Raw genomic sequence first — 11391 nt, forward strand, 5'->3', positions numbered from 1 at the left:
GTTGCGTACCACATCAGCAGCTTTCTGTCCTTCTTGGGAGCTGAGGCCGGCAGGACAAGGCCAGGGCAAGTTTGTCTGGTTTGTCAAAGTGTTTCCAGTGCAGGGGGTGGGGAAGGATGGGAGCTGGTGGAGGTTAGTAGTTGTCAGCGGGTGAAGGACTGAATGGCCTTTACTCTGGGGGCTAGGACTACTGAACTTGGGCAGGCTATGTGACCTCGGGGAGTCAGCGTCTCCTGTCTGAACTTTAGTAAACCTGATTAGTGTTGTGCGAACTTTCCAATCAAGACCCCCAATAAAAAAATAGCTTTTAAATTGTGCTTTAACACATTGAAATTGAATTTCTACAACTTCTATGATATACCACTTCCTTGCCAAGGAACTATGTACTATATATTTTAATTTGATGTTTCAATAAGTCTGCTTTACTTTATCCTCTTCCTTTTTTGGGAGGGAGGTGCTGTTTAAACTAGGGTCTCAGCCTGAGAGCGTAGCTAGCTCAGTTGTAAAGTGTTTTACCATGCACAAAACCTTGGGTTCTATTTCTGGGGTCTCTCTCTCTCTCTCTCTCTCTCTCTCTTTTGTTTTTTTTCAAGACAGGATTTCTCTGTGTAGCTTTGGAGCCTGTCCTGGATCTCGCTTTGTAGACAAGGCTGGCCTTGAACTCACAGAGATTCACCTGGCTCTGCCTCCCGAGTGCTGGGATTAAAGGCGTGCGCCACTACTGCCCGCCTCCAGGGTCTCTTATAGCCCAGGCTGGCCTCACACTGCATCCCTGTAGCCAATATAAGCTAGAATATCTGATCCTCGTGCCTTCACTTCCTGAGTGCTGGAATTATAGGTATGTGGTTTCTTCAGTTAATGCACACTCCACAAGCACTGAACTGAGCTACACCCCCTTTCCATGCTTTTATAATTTTATAGCTTACATATGTACTTTTAATCTAGATTCCTTGGGCCAGCAAGACTGTTCAGTGGATAAAGTCACCAGCCACGAAGCCTGATGGTCTGTGTTCACAGAAGGAGAAAACAAACTCTCACAAGTTGTTCCCTATATAGGAGAGAAAAAGGTCAGTCTGGACGCATGAGACCCTGCCTCAGAAAAAAATTAATCATCATGTTTTATTTTTAATTTATATTTATCTATTTTGTATGTGTGAGCATATGTGTGCCATGGCACATGTATGGAGATTAAAGAACAACTTTCGGGAATTGATCCCCTCCTTCTATCATATGGGGTCTCGGGGATCAAACTCAGGTCACCAGATTTGGCAACAACACTTTTAGCTCCTGAGCCACCTCATAGCCTCCACTCAGTGTTTTAATCCACCTATAGATACATGCTCAACTAAAGAGAAAATTAAAGAAAGAAAAAGCACGAGTATCAGAAGACTGGTTACCTCTGGGGGATGTGAGGGAGCAAAGCCAAGGAGGATCCTTTAGGCAGATATAAGATATCCTTATGTTTGATACTGTCCTGGTCACTGTTCTGTTGCTGTGAAGAGACACCATGCCCAAGGCAACTCTCAAAGCATTTAACTGGGGACTGGCTCACCATTTCAGAGGCTTTGTCCATTATCATCATGGGAGGGAGCATGGCAGCCGGGAACATGGCAGCCGGGAGCATGGCAGCAGGCAATCACGGTGCTGGAGAAGTCCCTAAGAGATACATCCTGATCCACAAGCAGGGGAAGAGAACTGGGCCTGACTTGGGCTTTTGAAACCCCAAAGCCCACTCCCGGTGACACTTCTTCCAACATGGCCACACCTTCTAATTCTGATAATTCTATCAAAGAGTTCTGCTCCCTAGTGAATAAACAGTTAAACCTATGAGCCCAAGGGGACCTTTCTTATTCTAATCATCACAACTGATACAAAAAGTTAAAAAGAAAGAAGCGTAAGTATTACACTGAAAACAGATTATCCACAGACACACACACACCAGGAATGAGACACTATAATCAATCCAACTCCATAAATACGAAGTGCCTTCAAAAACTATTGTTGTAAGATTTATTAGGCAGATCTCTGTGAGTTTGAGGTCAGCCTGGTCTACAGAGAGAGAGATCCAGGACAGGCACCAAAACTACACAGAGAAACCCTGTCTCAAAGGAAAAAAAAAAAAAAAAAAAAAAAAAAAAACAACAACAACAACAAGAAACAAAACCAAAGATTTATTTATTTATGTGTATGAGTGTTTTGCCTGCATATATGGATGTGCATGCTTGGTACCAGCAGAGATCCCCTGGAACTGCAGATGGTTGTGAGCCCCCATGTGAATTCAGGGAACAGAACTCAACAAGTCTCTTAAGCACTGAGTTGTCTCTTTAGCCCCTTATTTTATCTATCTGTCTATCTATCTATCTATCTATCTATCTATCTATCTATCTATCTATCTATCTATCTATCTTTATTTATTTTAGACAGGGTCTCACTATGTAGCTCTGGTTGGCCTGAAGCTTGCTCTATAGTCCAGGCTGGCCTCAGACTCACAGAGATCCACCCGCCTCTGCCTCTTGAGTGCTGGGAGTCATCACATTCAGTGCCTTCAAATTTTTAAAGCAACCCTCTCTCCCATCGCCCCTGGCCTGCTCTCTCCTTCCCTCGGAGCAGCTAATCTCATCGTCTTTGCGCCCTTCAGGAACAAACTGCCTTCCTCTGCCTGTTCTGTAGAATGCTCCGTGATACTCGCTAGTTCATGATTAGTGTACCACATCAGTAAATGCAGATGTGTGGGTCCCCAGGAACACTGTACCATTTTTTGTGTGGATGTTGGGGAGCACGCATGTAGGGTGCTCATGCACTTGTATACCCCCGTGTGCAGACGCCAGAAGTGACCACGGGTGTCTTCCCCAATTCCTTCTCTGCACTGTTTTTGAGACAAGACCTCTCACGGGGCTTGGACTTCGTTCACCAGTTGGTTAGAATGACTGACCAGCAAACCCAGGCCCCTCCTGACTCTTCCTCCCCAGCACTGAGATTACCTGCCGGCATCACCACGCCTGTTTTTTTATGTGAGTGCTGGGGATCTGAACTCAGGTCCTCATGCTTACATGAAAGAAGTCTCCCCTGTTTTATTTGTTTGTTTTTGTTTTTGTTTTTGTTTTGAAGCAGAGTCTCATGCACCTAAGACTGGCCTCAAACTCAGGCTCAATGTGTAATCGAGGATGACCTTGAATTCCTGATCCTCCTGTCTCTACTTTCCAAATTCTGGGATTGCATGCCCAGTCTCTGTGATGCTGGGGGTCAAACCCAGGGCTTTATGTATGCTAAGAAGTGCTCTACTGACTCAGCCACAGCCTTGGCCTTCTGAAAACATTTTATTTTACTAATTTTGGGGTCGGAAGGAGTAGGGATGGAGACAGGGTTTCAATTTGTAGCTCGGGTCAACCTTGAACTGAAGATCCATTGGACTAACTTAGTCTTCAGTCTCCAGTCCTGGATTGTCTTCTTACTTCAGCTTTCAGGAATCACAGGGATGGGATGTATTACCATGTTCAGTTTAATTAACAAAAATTTGGGGAGAGGCTGGAGAGATGGCTCAGAAGTTAAGAGCACTGGCTGCTCTTCCAGAGATCTGAGTTCAAATCTCAGCAACCACATGGCAGCTCACAACTATCTACAGTGGGATCTGATTCCCTTTTCTGACCTAAAGTTGTACGTGCAGATAGAACACTCATATACATAAAATAAACAAATAAATAAATCTTTAAAAAAATAAATAAAAATAAAATTTTTGGTGCTGAGGATTGAATTCAGGGCTTTGCACGTATTAACAATGTTAGACCATGGAGCCGTGATCCCACAGTGTTTATTCTTATATGCTGTTATTAAAAAAAAAAAACACTTCATGTATGAGGCCTGCTTATTCTGTGGAGCTTTGCAGAGTTGTATGGGACAGTTGTTAGGATCAGTTTCTTAGAGTTACTGAGTCAAGAATGGCGTGCGCAGGACTGAAAAGTGGGTCCAGCGCATGAGAGCGCCCAATGCTCTTGCAAGGACTCCAACCCTTTCTCAAATTCTCCCACATTGGGAGGCTCCTGAAACTTTTTCCTGGCCTCCACACAGGCACGGACACACATTCACAGAAATAAAAGCAAGAAATCTTAAGAAATGAGAATATGTACATGTTATGGTTTTGAGTCTTCTGTTGTGCCCACAAGCGAGGAAGGGTGACCCTCTTTGAGAGGTCTGGCAACCGGCCTGGTCCTTTACGGTCTTTGTTTCTGAAGTTAGCCCCCGAGGTTAGTCTTTCAGCAAAGCCATGCTAACCGTTCCCAGGACCTTCTCATGGTGTGGCAGGAAATGTGGTGGCTTCTCAGGGAGAGAAGAACAAGAGGCCTCTATTAAAATGGTATCCGCCAAGAGCACTTCCTTAGTACAGAGTTTGGCTTTGCTCTAGGGCAATTCTCTGTAGGCTGATGTGGGACTCTGTCTCCTGTGGGGAAGATGATCTGGGGTCCAGGATGTGCCCAGGCTACTTGGCCATTGGTCCCAATTCTTCTCACTCAGTAAATATAGATCACCAATAGCATTTTGTTGTTGTTGAGTGTTATTTCGTCTCATAGCGTGTGTGTACTTGAGGGAGTTGTGAATATGTGTGGGTTGTGCATGCGCACATTCATATTGTGTGGGTGATGGCTGGGCCCTAGAGCTACATGGCCTGGTCTCAAATGTTCTGCTTCCTAGCTGTGTGTCTCAATATGGTGCAGGCAGGTGCTACGGTGCACTGATGCAGGTCCGTGGAAATCCTGTCACCGGAGGGCTGACAAACCCAGAAGACTTTCTGGAATAAGAGGTATCTAGACAGGAATCAAGTCTCAAGACACTTGCAGGTTAGTACAGAGGCAAAGTGGCTTTGAGAGAGACCGGCCATTAAATTCCATTATTGGAAAAGTACCTCGGAGAGACAGAGGTTTCTCTTCTCAGATTTCAACTCAGCCATCACAGGAGTCCCAGGAACTGCGCTCGGCGCTGGGGATGAAGTGAGTGTTGGAGATAAGACGTCAGCTTGGGGCCGATGGGGGAGATGCACTTGAGATGTATGACAAGCAGATCTGGGTGAATGAAATGGGGTCAATGGGGGAGATGCACTTGAGATGTATGACAAGCAGACTCTGCGTGAATGAAATGGCTCCTCCCTGTTGCCAAGTCCAATGACCTGAGTTAGATTCCCAGAACTCACATGATGAAAGGAGAGAGAAACAACTCCCACGAGATGTTCTTTGACCTCCAGCCACATGCGCACTATGGCACTTGGACCACACATACAATGAGTGTCATTAAAAAACATTCACCTAATGCGGTGGCGCACACCTTTGATCCCAGCATGTGGGAGGCCAAGGCAGCTGGCTCTCTGAGTTTGAGACTCGCTTAATCTACATAGCAAGTTCCAGCATAGCCAGCGCTATTCCATGAGACCTTGTCTCAAACAAACAAACAAAGTAAAGTAAATTTGGAAAAAGAAAGAAAAAAGAACAGACCCTGTCGAGATCTGCCAGAGGAAGACACAAAGTGCCCCAGTCCAAGAGCAGCGAATTCCACTGCTAGGTGTGAGGAAGCTTTGCAGAGCAAATGTTTGTAAGAACTGAGAGAAGTCAGCTCTGGTGGCTCATGCCTGTGATCCCAGCACCCAGGAGGCTGAGCAGGATTGTGTTGAGTGGGAGGTCAGTTGAGGCTAGCTAGTGAGTTCCAGGCTAACCTTGACTCTGGTCAGCCCCTGACTCAAAAACAAACAAAACCTATAAGCCAGTATGAAAGGGAAGATACCCGAGGTGGGGACACTGAGGTGTCACAGTGTCAAAGCCTACGCTCCAGCAAGGGGGAAGGAAACTGTCTCGTGTGGCCGTGAGGCCATGTGGCCTGTACCTGGAAATGGGACAGGTCAGCAGGGCTGGGTCTTTTGGACCAAGGCCAGAAATAGAAGGATTTAAATAGCCTGCTCCTTGTATTTCACTGAAGGGGCCGTGGGAACGCAATGCAGTGTTCTGGCGTAGAGGGAGGAGAGCTGTGTTCTAAGAGACTGGTCTGGAAGGCACAGGCTCCTGCACTCCACTCAATGGGGAGGTCCGTGGTCTGGCCGAGGCCAGAGGAAGTGGGCACAGAAAGGGAGGGGGCAGTGCTTGTCAGCTGACCCGAAATCCAAGCCCTGATGTTGTTATTCCCTGGTGGCTTCTGAGGGAGATGTCTAATATGCCTAAGATAATAAAGGCTCCTGAGACTGGCCAGCAGCAACCTGATATGCTTGTTGATGGTGACTAGGGAACCCATGTTGAGAGCCACTGAATTATTAGAGGGAAAAGAGCGCAGTTATTAAAGGGGAATGACTTATTTCATCTCCTGCTTCCTGACTGTGGCTAGGACGTGACCAGCTCCTGCCACCCAGACTCCCCGCCACACCCAGACTCCCTGCCATTGTAGATTGTACCCTTGAACTGGGAGCCAAAAGCAAGCCTTTCCTTTAAAAAATGTATTCATTCATTCATTCATTAAAAAATTAAAAAAAAAAAAAAACATTAAATCTGGGGCTGGCGAGAGCACTGGCTGTTCTTCCAGAGGCCTTGAGTTCAATTCTCAGCAACCACACGGCAGCTCACAACTGTCTGTAACTGTAGTCCCATGGGATACAATGCCCTTTTCTGGTGTGCAGATAGACATGCAGACAAAACACCCCTATACATAAATAAATCTTTAAAAAAAGACTTAATTCACTTTATTTTTCTTGCATAAAAACCCTTATGTGGTGGCTACATCTGGGGTCTAGGTCCCCTGAACAGAGACTCCGGTGCAGGTTTTCATAAGATGCTCAATGAATTCCTGATAATGAGACTTGGTGAACACAGTCTCTTTCCAGAGGTCGGGGGTCAGGTAGCTGTAGGTCTTGGAGAATGGCATCAAAGGTGGCCTTGGCGAAGTTGCCCAGAGTGGCAGTGCAGCCCCGGGCTGATGTGTAGCAGTCATCAATACCGGCCATCATCACCAGCTTCTTGGGCACCAGAGCATAGAAGATGCCAGTGCATCCGGGGACAGGGGTGAGGTGCGCCAACACAGCCACAGCAGCCTGTCACCTTGCACGGGACAGTGGGGGCTTGCCAGTCTCATTCTCCAGTACCCTCTCCACACAGGAACAATGGAAAGCTCGACCAAGATGATGGCCCCTTACACGACCATTGTAGTCCCCAATAGTGGTCTGCTGGCCAGCCCAAGTCTGCTTCTGCACTAGTACCACCTTTAGAACCTCATCCTTTGGGGATGTGCCAGGAAAAAGTCAATAATCTCTCATTCCTTGATGGGCAGGCAGAATAGGTAGATCTCCTCCAGGGACTTGGAGCCGGGGATCCACTCCTGAAGCTTTACCTCCCGGAGCCCCTGTGGCCTCAACCTAGGACATGACCTCATAACATGACCACAGCCCCAAAGAAAGCTGCTGAATGTTCCTCGGAAGTCGCAGGGGGCCTCCTAATTAATCCTGCCCCGCCCCCACTCCTCCAGGCCCTCCCTCTGCATCTCCTGGCACCTATCCGCCATTTGGTGTTTTCCTGAGGAAGAAGCAAAAGCCTCGAACAGAGATCTGCCTCCTCTGCCTCCCCGGTGCTGTGATTAAAGGCCTGCGCCACCACCGCCCCGCCAAATAAATCTTTTTAAAAAGTACATTAAATAAAGGACTGGTGTGATGGCTGAGGGGCTGAGTGTTTGCTGCTCAATCATGAGGACTGGAGTTCAGATCCCAGCGTTCATGTGACAACCTGATGTCCCTCAAACGCCTGGACCTCCAGCTTGGAGTGATCTCACGTCCCCGCTTTGGACCCTGCACACACCCACACATAGGCACATGCACCTTGCCCAGGTACACATACCAATGTGTATGCACATGGGCGAGCATGCATGCACACACACACACATCTTAAAAAAAATAAAAATTAAAGTGACTTAATTCTATTGTTTTTCCTTAAAGGGAACAATATATAAAGTACACAATCACCTGAAGAGTGTATCTAGCTGGCCGTGGTGGCACACTCCTGTAATCTCTGTAGTTGGGAAATGGACTGATAAAGGAGAAAAAAAAATTCAAGGTGATCCTCAGATGCATAGTAAATTGGAGGCCAGCCTGGGCTACATGATCGGGTCTCAGAAGACAAACAACAACAAAGTTTGTCCATGTAAAGTGTAGGCCTACTAATAATCTTGATTCTTTCCCCAAGACACAGAGAGGAGTGGAAGGAGGAACAGAAGGGAGATCGCAGGCGGAGGACAGCGCGGCAAAGCCACACAGGAAGGAGACGGCAGGAAGGAGGACTGGCCAGCTGGGTGAGCAGTGGACTGCCTAAGAACCTCGGAATTGTGTAGCTCTAGGTTCAGATCTCAGGCAAACCTGTGGACTATTCTCCACCATTCTGTTAGCTGGGGATCAGTGAATGGAATGTCACTGTACCTGCTGTATCTTAGATCTTGTTGCTCTGGATATTTGAATGAAGTCTGATTTTTCTAAACTGTCCTGCAGATGTGCTGGCACAGAGAAGACTCTTCAGCCGAAGGGGACACTGCGATCATCATCGGTATCGTAAATGCGATCATCATCAGCGTCATTACTGAAAGCCTACAGATGGTTATTTCTTGGGGATTCAGAGTGTCTGCTTGGCCACAGCTCCAGCTGTCCTTTTAAACCTTTCTGGTCCTTGACCCATGGTATCTGGCACCTCAGCACAGGGATTGTCCCCTTGCCATCTTCCTGCTTCCTCAGCCCCAAGCTTTGTCACTGCAGGGCCCTGCCAGGCTCTAGCTGCACCAGAGGTAGACCATGGTACAGCCTCATTCTCCCAGCCCCCACCGTCTGACACCCTCCAGTTGGCACAGGGCATCCTGCATCCTCCAATTTGGGAAGAGGTCTGTGCTGTAGACTCAGGAGTGACTCAGTTTTACTTCTCTGTCCTGGAAACCACCCTGGGGAGGAGATGAGAAACACGAACTAGAGGAGGTGAGCTCCCTTCACACCGCCACTTCTCCTTCCTCATCCTTTTTCTTCCTCTGTGGCTGGTGCTAACTTCTCTTTCCCAACTCTAGTGGGAAGCAGAGCAGAGTCTGTGGGAAGCTGGGAGTGACGCCTCTCCTTTCTGGAGTCTCCTGGCTGCCACACAACACAGAACTCTCTCCAGCACCCGACTGAACATATCCACTTGCTTGTCCCATAGACTTCTCAAATGCAATGTTCAGAAGTGACTTGGGACTGGGTGAGTGGTGTATGGTGCATACCTGGAGTTGCAGTACTGAAGAGACTGAGGCAGGAGGATTGCAGGAGGATTATAACCAGCCTGGGTTACAGAGTGAGACTATCTCAAAACAAAACAACCAAAATTTGGGGGCTGGAGAGATGGCTCAGAGGTTAAGAGCACTGGCTGCTCTTCCAGAGGACCTGGGTTTGATCTCCAGCATCCACATGGTGGCTCACACCCTTCTGTAACTAACTCCAGTTCCAGAGGAGCCAATGCCCTCTTTTGAACTCTGCAGCCATTGCACACATTCATGAAGTCAAAATATCCATATATATATAAAATAAATCAAATTCTAAAGTTAAGTAAAACAAACAAGTAAACTGCCTGGGCCTGGTTTCAGTTCCACGTACATGCCTTTAATTCCAGCAGAGTCAGGCAGATCTCCATGAGTTCAAGGACAGCCTACAAGGTCTACACAGCAAGTTCCAGGCCAGCCAGGGTTACTTAGAGATACCCTGTCTTAAAACAAAACCAAAATGAAACAAAACCAACAGAAACCCCAACCAAATACACACACAAGATAAATAAATTTAATTAACAAAAACTCCAAAGAACAACAGAACACACACACAATAAGCAGATAAAGTTCAATGTAATAAATAACCTAAAGAAGAGCAACAACAAAACATAAACATGAACTCAGAACAAGAGTCAAGTATTGGTTAAAATATTAAGGCCACTCCATGTAGTTAAAAGGGAGGTTTATTTTATGGAGTAACTTACAAGTGAAGGGATAAGTTACAGGGTCTGGAAAGGTGTGGCGCAGTCCAGCGGTGTTCTCTAGAGAACTCTGCTCGGTCTACCTCCAGCGTCCAGGGTCCAGGAACCAAGAGAGCTCCCCCATCCGGATCCCGGGTCTTCAGGGGTCCTCTCCCGGCTCAGTCTTGTAGGCGTGACAGTACCGAAGCCTCAAAGGGAGTGGTATTTCCAGGTCAAAGCTAGAACGGCTACCCATTACAGTCAAGTGCCCTTTTCCAGCCTGAAGAGGTCACTGTCTTCAGCCTAGATGCTCAGTGTCCTTGCCTTTCCTCTCCCTCAGTGCTGGTGTCCTCCCGAGTATCCCTGAATCCAGTTCTGTTCTCTCCCCTCCAGCCCTTTACTCGCCCGTCAGCTCTGCTGGGGTCACCACTGTGACCTCCTCGCTTGTCCTTCCCAGGCCCACTCTCCCCTGCTCGGTGCTCTAGACCCTTGATCCTTGGCAGAGACTCTCACTCCCTGGGTACTTGAATAAACTGCATGAAGGGACCCATAAGAGATGAGGTGGGAAGGAGATGAAATTGGAGTGTCCCCAGGAGAGGCTGTGTGTCTATGACTCCTGCTCTCGTCATGCGGGCCCTGACCGCGGGAACCTGGAGGTCGGACCTGAAGCAGAGGCCGTGGGGAGCTTTGCTTACTGGCTTGCTCTTCATGGCTTGCTCAGTTTGCTTTTTTATACAACCCAAGACCACCTGCCCAGAGGTGTCACCTCCCATAATCGCTTGGGCCCTCCCACATCAATCATTCATCAAGAAAATGTCCCAGAAGACTTACGGAGAGGCCAGTCGGTTGGAGGTATTGTCTCAGATGAGGCTCCCTCTTCCCAGATGACACTCCTGTGTCAAGCTGACAGAAATCTAACCAATACAGTCACCCTCATTTAGTGGTTCTTAACCAGGGATCCAGGTGGGTCAAGAGATCAGCTCTTGTCACCAGCCAGGTTCTCGTCCCACCCTCCTCCAAGAATGGAGTGGGCAGAGAGAGAAGAGTGCTTCGCTGCCAATTTGAGATTAACAAGCTTGTACAAGGCCAAGCAACTTAAAACAGACTGCAATGTAAACTTTCTTTTTCTTTTTCAAAATTCAGGTCTTTAATTTATGAAGTTTTTCCTGTGAAAGACCTTTGACAATCATTTCAATACGTGTGTGTGTGTGTGTGTGTGTGTGTGTGTGTGTGTGTGTGTGTGTTGTTTTTTTTTGAAACAGGGTTTCTCTGTGTAACCCTGGCTATCTTGGCATTCATTTTGTAGACCAGGCTAGCCTTGAACTTAGAGATTTACCTGCCTCTGTCTCCTGAGTGCTGGGACTAAAGGTATGTGCCACCATGACCAGCTTTCAAACTTTAAATATATTGAAAAAATTTTTTTTAA

At 47.3% G+C, this 11391-nt stretch overlaps 1 pseudogene; it reads right to left on the reverse strand.

The window, feature by feature from the left end:
- Nucleotides 1-6756: 6756 nt before the first annotated feature.
- Nucleotides 6757-7395, reverse strand: LOC128104562 (40S ribosomal protein S2-like; annotated as a pseudogene).
- Nucleotides 7396-11391: the final 3996 nt, after the last annotated feature.

This window comes from Peromyscus californicus, unplaced genomic scaffold, assembly GCF_007827085.1.
Source record: "Peromyscus californicus insignis strain IS unplaced genomic scaffold, ASM782708v3 Scaffold_8__1_contigs__length_139910024, whole genome shotgun sequence".
Lineage (NCBI taxonomy): Eukaryota > Metazoa > Chordata > Mammalia > Rodentia > Cricetidae > Peromyscus > Peromyscus californicus.